Source organism: Lycorma delicatula, chromosome 10, assembly GCF_047948215.1.
Source record: "Lycorma delicatula isolate Av1 chromosome 10, ASM4794821v1, whole genome shotgun sequence".
Taxonomy (NCBI): domain Eukaryota; kingdom Metazoa; phylum Arthropoda; class Insecta; order Hemiptera; family Fulgoridae; genus Lycorma; species Lycorma delicatula.
In genome coordinates, this window is record NC_134464.1 from 119,399,466 (window position 1) to 119,418,125 (window position 18,660).

The following is an 18,660-nucleotide window of genomic DNA, read 5'->3' on the forward strand; positions in this document are numbered from 1 at the left end:
AAGCTAAAAATTTCAGTCGATACTATTAATAATAAATAAAACCAAAAAGTTAAAACAACAAATAAGATTTCGGCAAAAGTTAAAAAATCATCCAATTTATTACAATATCACTAAAGTTTTAAGGTATGCTATCTAATATCAGAATGTTTTTTAACATTATTAATTAATGACAGTTTTTTTTCTTTTTATGATATCTAATAGATTCTGTCTACAATGCAACATTACTAAAATTCCATTAATTCAAAATGGAAGAGGAATACTCTTACTGTAAACGTGAATCACGGTGGTCACGAAAGAAAATGGTTATCTTTGCAGAATACCTTTCGAATAACTTAAGTAAAAAATTTTTGTTTAGTATCATTTTAAAACTTCTTTACAGTCATTCATGAGAGTTGTAATTTATTTATCGTACATTACCCGTAAAAATTTCCCCGTTTTTTATGCTTGTTTTTGTGAATTTCAACTTTATAAAATTTTGTTAATGAATTACATTAAAGATTAGTAATTTTCTTGCGCTGAACTGTCAATTTTAATACCATTACCACGATACGTAAATAATTTTACGGATTCAATTAATAACAGAATGGAAAAAGGGAGTAAGAAAAAACCACAATTATTATTATTAAAACGGGTGGTAACCTCCGTTTGTTGAGAAAGAATACAATCGCTTCAAGTAAGCGTGAAATACAATAAAGGCATTGTACATGTCTGAACAGCTGTTTCGCCGTAGAGCGATGTGAGGCATCTGTATTTTTTCTGTAACAGAAAGACGAAATTGTCAGCAGTTTTAATGAATATTCTTCTTTCCATCAGAACCCTTTCCCGTCCCCGTCGTTAATTGAAATGATGTCCGTACCGTATAATAATGCTGTTATAATAAATTGTTTTGTGTAAAGAAAAATCCTCCCTTCACCGAAAGCCTACAATAGGGGCATTCATTATAAAACGGCTGCCGTATTAAAACTGACCACCGAAAGTTTTAAAACAGATAAAACTAAGTAAGCTTTTAATCTCTAAAATTCTTTTTATTTCTTATAAGCTTTCTAAATAAACTGAAATTCTCAAAAATTAAGCAAACGGAACAATGCTTATTATGGTGTCGAATTCTATTTTTTTTCATCTATTGGTTTATAAGTATAGCTCGTGATTACTATTAAAAAAAATCTGATGTGAACACCACATGACTTCCTTGTACGCCTTAAATTACATATACACATTTTTTTTTTTAAAATGAAAAGTACATAAAATTTTATTTTATTAATAACTTCTGATATTTTTTCATTTTTTTTTTTTTGTTATTGAATTATTATTTATCGTAATTTTGTTTTACAAAGGTTAATAATTACTAATAAAACAATAATTAAAAAAAAAAAATTAAGTCGGATTCGAACCGATGTGCCTTCCTTCCCCTTGTAAGAACCAAATATTTTATTAATTAAAATTTGATTTGGCTGCTGTAACTCTGCAACCAATGAAAATAAGTACCAATTATAATATATCATTGAAAAGCTCTCAATGAGAGCTTATTACTGCAGTTAAGAAAAAGTCCAAAATCCAAATTTTTTTGGATTTTGGGCTTTTTTCAACACTTTTGGTTCAGTCGACTGCAATCAAAATAGGTGCACAACTAGATGTTACAACAGTCCTTAATCCAAAATTTCAACATCCTACGGCTAATCGTTTTTGAGTTATGCGAGATACATACATACGTTCGTAAAGACGTCACGCCAAAACTAGTCAAAATGGATTCAGGGATGGCCAAAATGGATATGCGTCCTGAAAGGCAGCCATAACAGAAGTGGATGAAGAGCTTCTACACAACCCCTTCTTTAAAACTTACATATAAATTAACTTAAATCAGCAATTGCGACTCCTCCGGAGAAGGGGGCGCATTGCTCCCTCCATATAGTTAGTGCCCCGTTGTGGCGTATTCCTAGCTAGCCTATGAAGCGTTAGCACCGAAAGGGCTTCAGTGGACGGTCTGAAGGGGAATTACGTCGGGAGGACAGGTTTCATAAGCCTAGCCTTCCGCGGTCGGCCCATAAAATTGGTTTGATAACGCTGATTTAACAACGGATTGGAATACAATTAAATCCGTCCTTAAAACACAAAATACTAAATAAGACAAAACTTGAAAAATTAGACCCGTCATTTAAAATAAATCTTTCAAAAACATGCCCGATTGAATCATCCAGCATCAAGGGACTCTGTCCAGGTTCTGCGATCCGTAGGGAGAATCTATAAACTCCCGCCAACTTTGCATTCCATTCCATTCCATAAAACACAACATGGACTGTATTAATTATCTGAACTGCAAAGTTTATTATAGAAAAAATCATAGGAAAATTCTCTTGAACCATAACTAACTTAAAAAGAATGTAGTATAAAGACAACAAACCGTTATTTAATGTTCATTCTATACTTATAATAAATGTAGACAACAAAAACTGAAGATAAAATTTGTTATAAAACAGATAATTGAACATGTTGGATGTACCAAATATGTTCAGCTTAAAAAGATTAGCATAGAATAGGAAGGAATGAAGAACAACATCAAACCGGTCATTTAATCGACGACTCAAAAAAAAAATCAACTTCATTTTACTTTCCCGTCTATATTGCAGCTATACATAAGAAAAGTATATTGCATATTTCCTTCTGTATATTGCATATACAGAAGGGAATGATGATCGGTAAAAATTGGGCAAATCCGGTTTTCACACCAAATCTTGTTGAATTGACCCCTAAGGATTCCACAAAACTGAAAAATGGTATAGGTCAAAATAGTGAATATCCAGTTTTCACACCTATTCTTGACGAACTAACCCCTAAGGACCTATGAAAAGCGGAAAATTACATTAAAATTTCCGCGACGAAATGTGCGTACATATCGCACATGTAGGCGTGTAATCGCCTAATATCTCCAGAACTATTGACCGATTTTCACCAAACTTGGCTATATTTCTGTAGCAGGGGGCATTGATTCTATTGAATTTTCAGTTCAAAAGGTCGGTGGGTGAGGGATACAGGAGGTAACGAGATCGTCTCCAAAGTTTACATAATTAAGGTTATATACATTTTTTTATAATTCTGTGAATATTAATAAAGTAAATAACTTTTGTAAAAAAAAAATGTTTTGCTTAATTTCACCCCACCCCTAAAAATGATTTTCATTTTGAATAATTATAGAAGACAGTATTACAAGGGATGACTTTCGTTGCATTTTTTTTTTTTATATTTCTGTGAACAATTATAAAATAAAAAAAACATTCTGTGTAAAAATCTTTTGCTATGTTACTTACACCCACACTGCAAAAATAGTAATAATTTTGAAACGTTGTAGAAGGCAGTACAGTGGGTCTTTTTCGTTGCAGTTTTTTCTGTAAACACTTCGTTGGATCCACAGATTTGTTATCCATCAAAGTGGGGGACTTAACCCGGCCTACCCCGTTACACATCTCACTTCCCACTAGGGTCGGACTACTGCTGTAGTCATCTTCTATATTGTGACGTCACAGGTTAACGGTAGAATTAAATAAATGAATAACTTTTTAGAGAGTAAAAATTTATTTAAAGTAGCCGCTAGTACCGCCACACCCGCGCGAATGAAATACGGTATGTGTGCGCTGTAGTTAGAATCACTGAATAAAATACACAAAAATATTGTACTTAAATAAAATTATAAATTAAGTTGTGCGTGTAAGCCGTGCATCGGATAAAAAGTCGCGTGACGAGAAAACACTACAACTGTATTGTCAACTTTTTTTAAAAAGTGAATGTATCTTTTTTTATGTAATTAGGACAATTTTAATCATTTCCGATGAAATTTGTAACATGTGCAGCTTAATTTTTTAAAACAATTTTAATTTCATTTGATTTTATTGTAAATAGGGGATCTTTAAAACACAGTAACTTACTGCAGCATTTTAATAATAATAAAAAAAATTAAATGTACATAATTAAAAATAATAAGATACATTACTTATAAAATAAAATTAATTTCATAAAATAAAGAATATAGGTCATACTGACCGAATAGTACATAAATTTCTAAATGTGAACGGACTGGCGGGGGTAAAATAAAATGTATTACATTGCGCATACGTAGATGTGATCTCATTTACAGAATCTATTATTATTAGCATCAATACTGAATACTATAAATAAAATTTAACCGCCAAGGTCATACAAATAAATTCAACCGGTACAGGAATGCAGAAAATGCTTCGAGCACAATTATCTACTGCACTAACAGTAAATAAATTCAAATTGTTTAAAACGAAATTAAAAAATAAAACTCTCACAAAAAAAGCCATAACAAAAATAATAAAAACGTTAAGATAAGATTATAAAAAAAGTAGGTGCCAAGTATGAAAAAGTTAAATGAATAAACAAAATCAATTTATTGCACCGTTAAAACATATTTAAAAATTCATTCCAATCTCTTCGCATCTGTTAAATGTTGGTGAAATTTTATGAACGCCTCTCGTGAAAAAAGTAGAAGTCGATGACCATGCAAAACCACTTCACTAAAGAAACGTCTTCTTTTTTCTCTTTCATTAAACAATCTTAATCAAGAATAACCAACCGTTTCCAAATTAATTTAACACAGATAAAAGAAAGACGAAGAAAGAGAGAAGGAGAGAGAGATAGAGAATGAAAAGGAGGAAAGAATGTAAAAAAAAAAAACATGAATAAAGAGAGAAACAACAGCGAATTCATTCATTTAACAATGAACTTCGTTTAACATCACCATTTCAATCAGCTTTATTCAGTTGCAGTTTAACAACAGAACTGTTAATTAAAATTACAGGATTTAATTCAATAATTATAGAATAAATAGCAATTATATTCTAACGAAAGAAGGCACTACCTGAATTTGAAGCATGTAACTTTGAAATAAGTCTAAAGTAAAATAATAAATTTTTTCCATTTTTTTTTCCAAAATTTAATCTAAAACAATTAAAATCAGAATTGAATATTAAAATTGCAGATACTTTATATGTAAATTATGAATTTATAATACAATACCCGGAAAAAAACACACAATTAAGAACATACAAAAAACTGAGCATGATAAACAGCAAACTAAACCAGAACAATTCAATTTATTTCAATAACTTAGATTGTAAACAACTATTTTTACCATTAAAAAATGTATTTAATTAATTTGTAACAAAAACAAAGAAATCCGTTCTGAAGAAGCAGCGATCTCTGCTCAAGTACTCAACTCCATTTACCGTTTTAAAACGGTAAATGGAGCATTTTTTAAATTAATATACATAATTTAAAAATTATATTGTTTAGTTTACATTGTTTTAGTATTTCTTTAGCCTATAAAAAAGTTATACATAATTTTAAAAACAGCTTACAAAAATTCCATTTGACTTCCTCAAGCGCTTTCGGCTATTCTGCCATCTTCAGGAGGAATTTATAATTAAAATATATAAAATTCATATAACAAAATTAAATGTATAACAATTGATCGTCATTTTTTAAATGAATAAATAAAATCAATTTATTGACGTCCGTTTTATAAGAGTATCACAATTGTTATGAAATCTATAAATTGTAGAATCAGTTTAACCAACTTAATAATTGTTGTTTATTATTTGCTTGTATATAATGGCATCGTCGAAAATGATCTGTTCATTTATTTTGTTATTGTTATTATATATGTGATATTTTTCGTGATTAAAAGTATTATAAAAATTATTAAAGTGATCCAATACTTCCGTAAATTTATTTGGATTATAATTACGTTTAATATTTAAAATGAGTTTGCAAAATTTGAGCGGTCCTTGTATTTCTTTGTTATACAACTGATATGTTCTTTAATTCTAATTAAAAAGGTACGATTGGTCATACCTCTATATCGTAATTCGCAATCTTCATATTTTAGACAGTATACACTCTGTCTGTTCACATTATATTTATTTCCAGTTATTAAGGTTTTAGTTGGATCTCTATCGTTTAAATAATTTAAAATTTTATTATTAATGGTATACGCTGTCATTAAATTAAATGATTTATATATTTTATTAAATTTTCTATAGTTATATTGTATTTTTACATTTGTTTTTTGAGTTACGTTTTCGTTTTATTTTTTCTCTTATGTATAGTTTAATTTTTAATTTGAAATATATAAAACAGTTACAACATTTTTATGAATGGAAAATATTTTTGTTGAAAACAAGAGACGATTGAGTATTTTGCCTTAAACTGTTGATATAAATAGATTATCAGTTCAGTTCAGAGGATATGCTGCATATCTAGGAGAGAAAATATTACGTAAAATATACGGAGCGGTATGTAAAAACGGGGAATGGAAGAGTACGTACCGACCAGGAATTGCGGGAAATTTTTGGCAGCCAGGATATTGTTGGTGAGAAGGTTGAATTGGCTGGGACACATGGAGCGAATAAGCGACGGCAGGAATGTGAAGGTAGTTTATAAAGGAAACCCGTGGGGGGGGGGGTGATTGAGGGAGAGACCAAGCAGACGATGGATTGAGGATGTAGAGAATGAATGTTAAGAGAAAGGAGACAAAAAAGCTGTGGACAGGGAGTGGAATGGCATCTTAATGAAGGTCTTACACGGTCTGAAGCGCCAAGGAGTAACAGTTCAGTTCAAGCAATCGTGGACTGTACTTGAATCACACCAAGCGAATAATCATTAGAATTCAAACAAAAATATCAAGTTTCCTAATGAATACATCGGTCTATTATTACCTTCCCGTCTAGATAGCGCTATAACTCTAGAACGGAATTGCAATCGGTCCAATTTGGGCATACGCTGTTTTCGCCGAATCTTCACGTTTTGTTACCTAAGGAACCCAAAAAACCGGATGAAAATTTTCCGGATGTTAATGTTCGTATGTAAGTGTGAGTTCGGTGTTGGCCTCTAAATCATCTTATATCTTCAACACTACCGAACCGATTTTGGCCAACTTGGTCAGATTAATTCTATATATGGTTCATTGATGCCATTAAATTTTCAACTTAAAACCTCAAGGGGGTGAAGTTAAAGAACAATGTTACCCTCAGTAACTCGAGATTTCGCGTAATTACGGTCATATTTTTCTTAAGCGCATTTGTTAACGATTAAAGAATAACATGTGCCAAAAACGTTTTTTGGAAAATCGCACACTCACCCCAAAAACTGTTGTTGTAGTCATCTGCTATGTTGTGATATCACAGGTGATCGGTGGAATTAAACAGTATTTAAAGTGTAAAAAGAGAAACTCGATCGACCAGTTGACTAGATACCTGGTGCGTTTAGCCTCGCGGCTAACCAGTATGCCGACCCTACTAGCGATATTTGTTCTACGTAAGTTGTGAAATTACATTAGTTTAGTTAGTGCTACTTTGTACCGTTACACCCGCGCGAATTAAATACGGTATGCGTGCGCACTTCAGTTAGAATCATTGAATTAATAAACGAAAAAATATTATATTTAAATAAAATTGATTAAGTAACTTTAAATTAAGTTGTGTGTGTGTATTGTGTGTTACCCGTGCTTAAGAAACAATGTAGTCAGCTTTTTTTAAAAACCAATTTTTTTTTTTAAATTCGCCGGAATAAAAACGACCTGAAATTTCATGAGGGTAAAGATAAAGGCTAAAATTTTAACATACATAATTATACATTTTCGTAATAGTTTGTGACATATGTGTACAGTTCGGAAACTGTACATTCAAAAAAAGACGAAAAAATTCTATGGGACTCGAAGTGTTCTTTTCACAAGCCATCGACTTTGCGAGGAAGAAGGAATTTATTTTACTTTTACTTTTATTATTCTTTAACATGTAAAGCCAAACCACAAATAACACTCAAAAGTAATCACAAAGTTAATAAAAAACCGTAATAAATTTACAGGTCATAAATACCAATAATCTGAAATTATCATATAACCTTCTTAAGTATTTATAGCCAAAATTATTAAAGTACGATAGATGTCATAACAAAAAGCTGGTCAGCGACCCGACGCAAAATACCAATCGATCACGAAAATAACCATTTCCCAGAATAACGAGCGCTCAATACCACCAGGCTTACTAGGAAAAATGAGAAATGAACTATTTTACCATTTTGTTCTTCAATGAGCTAAATACGCTCCAAGCGTACTTAACCTCAAATGTTACTTCTACTTATAAGCTTTTCTTATTTATTTTATTCTTATACAATTATTTTTTCTACTTATATACTAATGCTTATACCTAGATACTTCTATCACAATTATAAGAAAAGTAGATTAGATAATGTAATACGGTAAATTAATTCACCCGTCTCTTCGGGAAGCAGTATATAAGCATACATACTTATACATCGCCAACATTCAGTATTTTGTTTTTTTTTTTTTTTGACTGATGAAATAATTCACCACAGAATCTTTTAGATGATGGGAATGAGAACATGGAAATTTGTAGACTATGAAAAATGCCGCACCTGACCGGGATTCAAACCCAGGTCTCCGGATGAAAGGCCGAGACGCTATCACTCACGGATATTGGCGTATAATAATTTACATTTAAAATGTAAAAAAAATATAAAAAATTAACGTCCTATCGCTTTTTAATCGGCAAAAGAAATAAAGGTTTTTAAATAGACAAATTTTCAAAGGCATAATACTGGTGAAATAATTTTTGTCTCACAAGTACCAATAGGTGTACTTAATGCGGTTTTTTATCCCCTGTTCAAATATGTATTCGGAATTTCCCTATCACCCACAGCTTTTTTTTATTTTAATTTTTTTTAAATATTTTAAAACGTTTTTTCGTCCATTTGTCCATTGTCAAGTAAAAGCTCCTACAGCATCGTAAATATGATGGAACCAAATGAGCTAACTCAAAGGGTAGCGTTGCTACTGTTGTGCAAGTTCAGACGCGTATAAACATGTACAAACGTGATCTAGTGTAGCACAAAGGGTAGCGCTGATACCGTTGTGCAGGTTCACTAGTGTATAGACGTGCAAACATGATCTAGTGTAGCACACATTCATCAGAACACTGCCAGTTGTGAGATAGTAGTGAACCAGTTAACGTCATTGTGAGTGCTTTGTGTGTCTGAATTATTGGTATTACATATTTACAACTTTATTTCTTTTAATTAGTCGTTAGATGCAAAATGCCTAGAGTTTGTTTAAATCATCCTGACAATTTTTGTTATGTATGTGATGAAATTACGCTAAGTCAGTCTCAAAGGCGAAACCTAAGTAATAAACCTCCATTAGTAATAAAAAAAAGTGTTGTGAACTTTATTTTGGGTGTAAATTCGGGGAACAAACAAGGGCCTGGATCGTATATATCTGTTTTTATCGTGTTCTAGGCTTCCCACTGCGTGGAAAATGGCACACGCCACATGCTATTTGCCATCCCCATAATTTGGAGGAAACCCAGAGATCACTCTTCTGACTGTTATTTCTGCATAACAAACGTTAAAGGGATTACATCAAAATCAAAACATATAGTGGTGCACCCTAACTTGCATTCTGTAATTAGACCAGTTCCACACTGCGAAGAATTGCCCATACCAAAGTCTCCAGAACATGTGACATTAGATGAAGAGAGCTGAGTCTGATGGAAGTAAGGAAGAAAAAGAAACAGATTCTGGTAATATAACTTTTGAACAAAGCTGTTCATCTGAGCCTCATTTACCGACTCAAGAAAATCTTAACATCTTATACGAGATTTAAAGTTATCCAAAAAACAGTCTGAAATGCTTGCTTTCCGGCTAAAAGGATGGAATATTCGTCAAAAGAATACAAAGATATGTACTTGTCGTAATCCTCATTCTGAATTTAAAAACTATTTTTCTGAAGAAAACGGCTTACTGTTTTGTAATGACATTTCTTCTCTTATGGAGATACTTTGTAATGAACATAACCCAACAAAATGGCGCTTGTTCACTGATTCTTCTAAAGTTAGTTTAAAAGCTGTGCGTCTGCATAATGGCAATAAATTCCCATCAGTACCTGTGACTCACTCCGCTAGTATGAAAGAAACATATGAAAACTTTAAATTCATATTGGAAAAACTTCAATATGCAGTGTATGAATGGAATATTTGTGGTGATTTAAAGGTTAATTACACTTATTCTTGGTCTGCAGCTTGGTTACACACTGTTGTTTTCTGTATAATGAGATAGTAGGAACAGAAAAAAACAATTTCATTAGAAAAGAATGGCCTAAAAACGAATCCCTTATTCCGGAACAGAAAAATGTGAAACTTGTATAATCCTAAAAATGTCTATCTACCGCCGTTATATATCAAAGTAGGATTAATGAAGAATTTCGTCAAGGCCATAGACAATACTCCCGGTTTCTTGTACTTAAAACAGAATTTCCTAAAATTTGTGATGCAAAAATTAAAGAAGGAATAATTGTGGGTCTATAAATACGATCACTAATGCATGATGAAAAGTTTGACGAACTATTGAATCCACTGGAAAAAGCAGCTTGGCAAGCATTCAAAAATGTTACTCAGAGATTTTTGGGAAATCGAAAGGGGGAAAATTACCGGATATTGTCAACGATCTTAAAAAAATTTGGGTTGTAATATGTCCTTAAAAGTACATTTCCTGCACTCGCACCTAGATTTCTTACCGGAAAATCTTAGCGCAGTCAGCGACGAGCACGGTGAACACTTTCATCAGGAGATTTTAGCTATGAAAAAGAGATACCAAGGCGAATGAAATCCTATCCTAATATTCTGGCCGATTATTGTTGGACCATCAAGAGGGATTTTCCACAAGCGAAATATAACAGAAGATCATCATTTCTGACTTTCTAGGCGAGTCAAATAATTGAATATTGTGTAGTTAAGAATGCAGAAAGTATTAAAATGTTTGAAATTATAAATTCTTGTCTCTCGAAAACCTTGCGTGATGGGGAAAAACCGACATCATATTTGAATTCAAGAGAAAAAATACTATCAGAATCGCAAATTTTTTTCTTCCCGAGACAAAAAAAAATTATTTTTTTGTACCCCAGTGTAATTACATTAAAAAAAAGAACAAACATATTAACAATGGGAAAGGATTAACTTAATTAATCAAGGAATACATTTTGGCAGACGAAGAAAGTACAGCGAAAGCAAAAAACAAAAAAAAAAAGAGTAGAATTCTGTAATGTAATTAATCATACTGTATTAAGAAAAAGACACACTCGCATTGCCAAAAAATAATATGAAAAAACATAATTGTTTTATACAGTTTATATTATAGAAAATTTGGCCCAAGTTATTAATAAAATACAAAAATCTGTAGCAATTTAAAATAGTTCTGCAAGCACTATGTGTATTTATAGATTTTAACTTAAATTTTATACCTGGATATTGTTTAAGGAATCAAATATTTAATATTAAATAAATAACAATTCCAATATACGGCAAAGTTACAAGTTTTGGACCGGAATATAATTTAAATCCATAGACCGACCTGAAACAAACAAAAATTAAAAAAATTACATTACAATAATGAATTAAAATATAAAATAATAGTAATAAATCTACATTTAAAATTTAAATTCCAGTGAACATAAGAATATACTTATTTAATCTAGGCTATGACCCACGTTTAACAGACTTCAAGTCTGTTAAACGTTGTCAGTAAATTCATTAAAGTGTCATTATTCTGAACGGAACATATCTACGAAAAAATAAATCATCGATTGCTCAGTTTTTTTATTCAGCTGTTTAATACTCATACTTCGCAGGGCGTTCGTAACACGTCGACTACAAAGATATCTACAGGTAGGCATGAGAATTCCTAATCTCACCGGTACGTTTTACTAATCTAGATGGTGTAGCCGAACGGATTAAGGTACGCTTTACTATAAAGGTTGTACAAGAAAAGACATTTTCTACTAGTAGGCTTCCGTTTATACATTTTATGTTAAGTTTAGATCCCGTAGATGGAGGGATTCTTTCGAATGAAAATTACGAGGATTACATCTCAATTTAGAACTAATTGAATACCTGACTTCTGCAGATTTATATGTTTTTCTATCAACACAAGCTAAAGTTCGATTTCCAACTGTTTTATCAATTTAAACATTTCATATCAAGCTAACATGGGTATGATTCTAGAACTTATAATGTAACATTTTCCAAATGTTTAAGATGAAAAGCATTCACCCTAACAGATAATAAAATAGACAAGCTATTTAAATTTTTAAGTCAAGCATTCATTACTACTCCTACTACTACTATTGCGACCAAATTTCACATCTTTTGCGATTAATTTGAAATCTTCTAATTAAAATTAATTACAGGCTTTAAACTTATAAATATTACGAAATTATCTCTTTTACTCTAAGTTTAATTTCTGAAATATAGGATACTATTGTCAGCGATCCTACGATGGGGCATAAGACAATAATAAATCTACTTCTTACTTAAGGCAAAGCGCTGCAAATCTCTTTTCTTAGAGGCAAGAATAAATAACTATGTTAAAATCAGGTTCAGGATATGTATCTAAACTCAAAAGATTCCTTTGTTATTTATGAAATCGACCTCTGAAAAATATATCCCAATAATATTCTAAACACCATACAAAAAATCGTTGATGTACACGAAGTAATTCTAAGGCTTCTATCTCGAAAAGACTCGTTTAAGCCTCTCTTTGGCCTCCACATTAATCTGAAAATTGAACCAGAAGGCGTATAAAAGAAATAAAACACCCTCAATTCCATTAAGTGCTAAATAATAATAAAATAAAGAAGATATACACGAAAGACAAATATTTGTCCAAAAAATTAAAAAAAATACTAAATAATAATCAGATATATGCAAACGCATTCTTACAAGTGTAGCATTTAGGTTGTAAGAATCAACAGAAAGAAGTCATTCCAGGATTTATCGATAAAAAAGAACTGAAATTGGATTTGACATACGAAAAACGTATGACTGCTCCTGAAATACGTAGTAATATGAGATTGATGAAAATGCTCTACACACAAAACAATACGTAAAAAATTATATACAACTAGATTAATTAAAAAAGAGAAATAAAATTTTTAAGGATAAGATAATCACGAAATTAATTATATTCATAATTATGTTAATTAATTTATCATAATTTTAATAATAAATAACTGTTTTCTTCATTAGTTTAACAACTACAATAAATAATAAATCATTCATATGTTATCAATAAATTGAGGACAAATATCACATTTAATTGATTGTAGAAATACATAACCACATAAAAGCAAAAATTCAATAGTAAATATAAGCAAAAATCATAAAGGTCGCTTGTAATTAACATGCTATATCTTTGCCGATGACTTTGATACTTGCTTCATAATAGTGATAAAAAAATAAACTAAAGATTCAATAATCATTAAAATTTCATTATGAAAAAGTATTTTTTCAAAACATTTTAATATAATATTCAAATAAATTTATAAATGCGCTCTATTTAAATTAGGACATATTTTATGTACCTTTTTATTAAATTCCAGACTTTTTTACGCATCTGAAATGTGTATTTATTTTATACACCTTTTATTAAACCTAATTATTTAAATTAAGTACATTTGAACTACTGATATTCTCTTATTATCCTCACAAAAATTTGGTGTTTTTGAACCCGATTGTTTTTCCGGCAATCGTTTGCCATTTTTCAAGGAATTAATTCTATCAGAAGTGATCATTTTAAAAATTAAAATAAATGAATTTAAGTTTTAATAATAATTTATAGAAAATGTATTTAGTAATTGAAAAAAGCTGAGTATAGTAATTTGTTAAAGGTATTGCATGGATTTCCTGGCAAATCGTAGAACACCTTACACAGCTTTTCATCATAAAATATTTTTCTGCATTTTAGGTCCGGGATATAATTTTTTTTTTTTAAAGTATAAACTTTGAAAAAAAAAACAAATCGAAAGAAGATAAAAAAACAACAAATATCTCAATTTTAAGAGGTGGGGGTTGATTTTTTTTTTAAAACTTTTTTTTTATTATTTATTCATGCCTTGCAAGTAACAAATTTGCTTTTAAAGAGTTTTTTCTAAAATAGTTATTTTTCCTGTTTAGCCTACGGTAACTACCATTCAGATAATACTTCAGAGGATGATATGTATGAGTGTAAATGAAGTGTAGTCTTGTACATTGTCAGTTCGACCATTTCTGAGATGTGTGATTAATTAAAACCCAACCACCACAGAACACCGGTCCACGATCTAGTATTCAAATTCGTGTAAAAATAACTGGCTTGACTATTACTTGAACACTGGAACTCTCGACATCCAAATCAGCTGATTTGGGAAGACGCGTTCACCACTAGACTAACCCGGTGGGTTCCTCTAAAGTAGTTACCTCGGAAGAAAATCTAAATTATTTTTTCTGCGATATCAACCACCTATTAACGAATTAAAAAAAAAATATAGATCAACGCAGAATATATAAAAACATTTGAGACAAATGTGAAGAAAATCGGTTCGGTGAATCCTGAGATATAAAGCCAAAAGGAGTGCCATATACGTACGTATGCACACACATACATACCAGTTTTTTTTTGTTGTTTTTTTGGTCTAGATGAACTAGTTGGACCCTTAAACATAAGATTTTTTTAAAAAAAGTCCGATTATCCATTTTTGATACAATCACCATACTATCTCTTTTAACATATCTATTCTAGTCATACGCACCGAGAACGTAACAATAACCAGTTATTATCTTAGCTTTATAAAATATGAAAATATTCATAATCATATTACAAAAAAAATAATATTCATAATGAACAATAAAAACTTTCTAGGATTTATTTTAACAAATACTAACAAAAATAATTCTTAAATTACCTGATTTGACTGATGGCTTTCCTGGCCATCAAAAAACTTTTGATACATACTTTTTTTTATGAAATTTTAATAACTCGAGGTAACTTTCCTGGCATCATAGCTCTAGAACTAAGCTTCAAGAAGGAAGTACACAATAATCAGTAAAAAAAACTACTTTTTTTTCATTTTTCGACGTTATGAATCAGGGGAAATAAAAAAGTGGGGATAATGTTCGTACGTATGTACATGTGTTGGCGTATTTCAATCATAAATTTTGGCTGGATAAATAGATTATGTACGAGGAGCAATTTGTAGATAAAACTTTAAGTTCAATATTTCCAGGTGGTGGGGGTGGACGGCTTTGGGAGTCAATTTTCACAAAATTTTTCAAATATATTCCCACTTTATATTAAGCTCAGTACATGCGTGCATACTTATTAAATTTTTATTTAAAAACATTTTTCCGAAAATTTCCCCTTCCTTAAAAATCGAAAAATTTAATTTTTACTTATTATTTATTTTTTAGCCGAATTATTTTTCAAGTCTTCCTAGGCACAGTAGTAGTGAAAGAGACAAAAAAGATAATTTGGGAGCAATTTTAGGGTTGGAGAAGCCGATCAGGGTTTAAAAATATATATTTTTAACCTTTTTTTTTTTTATTTATTTAAAAACGTAATGATAAGTTTACAGTAAAATTTCATTATGAATTACCTCCACCCCAAAAAAAATCTTAGGTACCTTTTTTCATCTATAATTATTTTCCAATGTATAAGAATAAATAATTAATGCCAGGAAACTATTACAATCTCGTCATCAGATTTTTTGTTTGTGGTTACTATCTGTTTAAATGAGCTTTAACGTAATATACCCTTTAAAATCATTCGCTTGACAAATAAATAATCTCGCCGGGATGTGATTTTCATTTTAACATAATCTATGTTCATAATTAGTAATCTAAAATGTATAAAAGTATTAAAATATCTACTAGTATTAAAAGACCCTATTAAAAAAAATTAATTGCTTATTTATAAAATGTATATACGTTTTTAAATAAACACATATATACTTAAACAACACTGTTTATACGCGAGCGGTTTGCCAGAAATATTTAAATTTATAAAAGGTCTTTTAATATTTATTTTACGCATATTATTACTGAAATCTCTTCTTTTTTTTAAAGCTATTTGTGACCAATGACTCATACAGCAAATGATGTTTCCGCCGCTAACACGTAACCTATATGTTGATCGTGAGATCATTCCGTCTCTTTTCTTTAAATGAAACATTTTTGCGTTAAGACAGAAATAGTAATACGTGGGTGAAGAAACATCCCGATACAATTTTACTAATTAAAATCCGGAGAAACACCCGATGTCTTTCATTTTTCTTCACAGAAATTCTATTATTATAAATATAAAATGGATCAATCAAGTTCCAATTAAATGAACACAAGCGTTTTATACTGTTTAATAAAACATATTTAGTTCATTCATATTTATCGCTTTTAGAAAAGAAAATATTTTATAGCTGATATAAATAGGTACATAAAACAGAAGATAATAAAATAAAATACAGTACAATTTTCGAAAAAAAGTAATACGACGGAATAATAAAAAAAAAATACTAACAATAGCGTAAAAAATTATTCTCAATCTACGTAATTGAACAATTTTATCTAAACGTCAAAACTTGTTATTTCTAAACAATTCAAAAGAAAGAAATAAGTATCATTTAAAACATTATAAAAATCTATCATTACTAAATTAGTAAAGTGTGTCGTTATCTATTGACTGAAGAAAATACACTCGACTAAAATAATGTAATAAAACGAGACACGACAAAAGAAAATTACTGCTATTGCCATTATCAGACACACAACTTACATAATAAGGCACAAATGTATAGGCATTTCCATTAAAAGATGGAATCTACAGATATTTTTTCTCGAGCAATCTTAATCGGCTATATAATCATACTTTCTTTACGTTGCACTGTAAACTTAGATAAAATTCTTTAAGCCCGAAGATACTTTATATTGGATCAAATCCTGCTACAGATGACCTTAGATTATATTTTTATATAATTTTAATAAATTGGGAAAAACTAAGAACTAGGAAATTTGAATCCTGATCCATTTGTACATTTTTAGCTTGAATTTCTGGTATACAAATTCTAAAAACATGACACAAATTAAAAGGTATCTCTTTCTTTTTCTTGTTCTTTAAACTCCCTTTTTTAAAATAATTATATATAAATATTTTTTTTCCTTTCATAATGAATTAATCACCACAAAAGCTTGTACGACGGAATGTGAAAATGGAAATTATAAATTATTTATTTATGGTAATTTTTGTCTCAAATTTTTGGTTGATCTTTAAAATATAAAAAATACCTTCAATTACTCTCCATTGAAGACTCCGACATTGGCATGGAGTTTGGGGATAATAAATCTCTTTCAAAATATCCTATGGATTGATGAAGTGGTACTTCACATCGGTCGATTTGTGAACCGTCACTACTGCCACAAATGGGCAGGAGAAGATCCTCTTATTAGCTTTTTAAAAAAATGTAGAATCGGCCTAATGTAACGGTGAGGTGTGAGATGACTTCGGACAGGATTGGGGTCCATTCGTTCTTTGCGATGCCCTGAATGCTGAAAAGTACCTTACCGTGCTGCAAGATGAAATCTAGCCAGTTATCGATGTTTGGTAGAAAATTTGATTTTCATGTAAGATGGCGCTCCTCCACATTTTGCTATTGTCGTTCATGAATGGCTGAACGCCCACGTTTCCGGAAGATGGATAAGTCGTCGTAATCTGTATGACTTGCTAGTTAGGAATCCTAACTTAATTCCTGTGACTTTTGTTTTCGGGGTTGGCTAAAGGAACAAGCCTCCTGCACCAAACCAAAGACTTCGGAAGAACTAGAAGGGCGAATACGAGAAGTTATGTCTTCCATTCCAAAAGAGTTACTAGCGAAATCAGATGACGCGATTCCTGGAAGGCTCGAGAAGAAACAGGTAGCGAAATCTGGTGCCCATATCGAATTATGAATAGAACCTGACGATACACGCTTTCCTCTCGTATCCATTTCTAGTAAAAATTACAATTAATAGATTAATTTTGAAACTTTTCAAATCACGCTACGTAACTCGAATGTATAACTGTTTGATGTAACATACTTTTGTCAAGCGAACACTAGGCACGGAGAGTAATTTTAATCTATCTTATTATGTATTAAAAAATTCTTAACTTATATATAACTCTTTTCTTTATTTCTGGGAGATTACGCAGGACGAGTTTCAGATAATGAAAAACACGCATGATAATGCATACCACCTGCACGGCATAAAATAAAGACTTGATCAAAGAACTTCTCTTAGCCTAATTCACTCCCAACTACAGTATTTAACTTTCAAGAGATACCCCTGCTAATCTGAAAAACCCCAGTAGAAGATCAGATAACCAATTCCACCTGGAAAATGGATTGTTGAATAGATCAGAGCTGGGAAGAGGGCTGGAAAATCTATTTTCAGTTAGCTATATATTCCTGAGCACATAAGTGCAAGTCCCATCAACAGGCATGAGTTCTTTTGTATGAATAATTAAATAATAAATAGTTACATTATAATAAAAATCGTGTTTAATTATTTTACACTGGATATTTTAGATACTCAATCATCTGATACTCGAATGACGGGTGAAGAACTGATGTTGACTTTAAAGGATCATTATCGGAATATAGATACCGAACATGAAAACGAAGTTCGTAAATGAACAAAAATATCGTAAAAACATATTTTTTAAAGAATATTTGAAAAAACGTATTATGGAAAAAAATTGTTACAAATTTTAAAGAATATTTATTTGATAAAAGTA

The 18,660-nt window shown here is 30.7% G+C and overlaps 1 protein-coding gene and 1 long non-coding RNA gene across 4 annotated transcripts in view; both read right to left on the reverse strand.

Annotated features, from left to right (window-relative positions):
• The window catches only part of Actn (alpha actinin), a 351,300-nt gene that overhangs the window by 203,083 nt on the left and 129,557 nt on the right, over positions 1–18,660 (reverse strand). The gene's annotated exons all lie outside the window — the stretch shown is intronic.
• The window catches only part of LOC142331753 (uncharacterized), a 235,772-nt gene that overhangs the window by 92,416 nt on the left and 124,696 nt on the right, over positions 1–18,660 (reverse strand). The window contains exon 4 of the long non-coding RNA XR_012758081.1: positions 11,327–11,436. This is a non-coding gene — a long non-coding RNA (uncharacterized LOC142331753). The remainder of the gene's footprint in view (positions 1–11,326; positions 11,437–18,660) is intronic.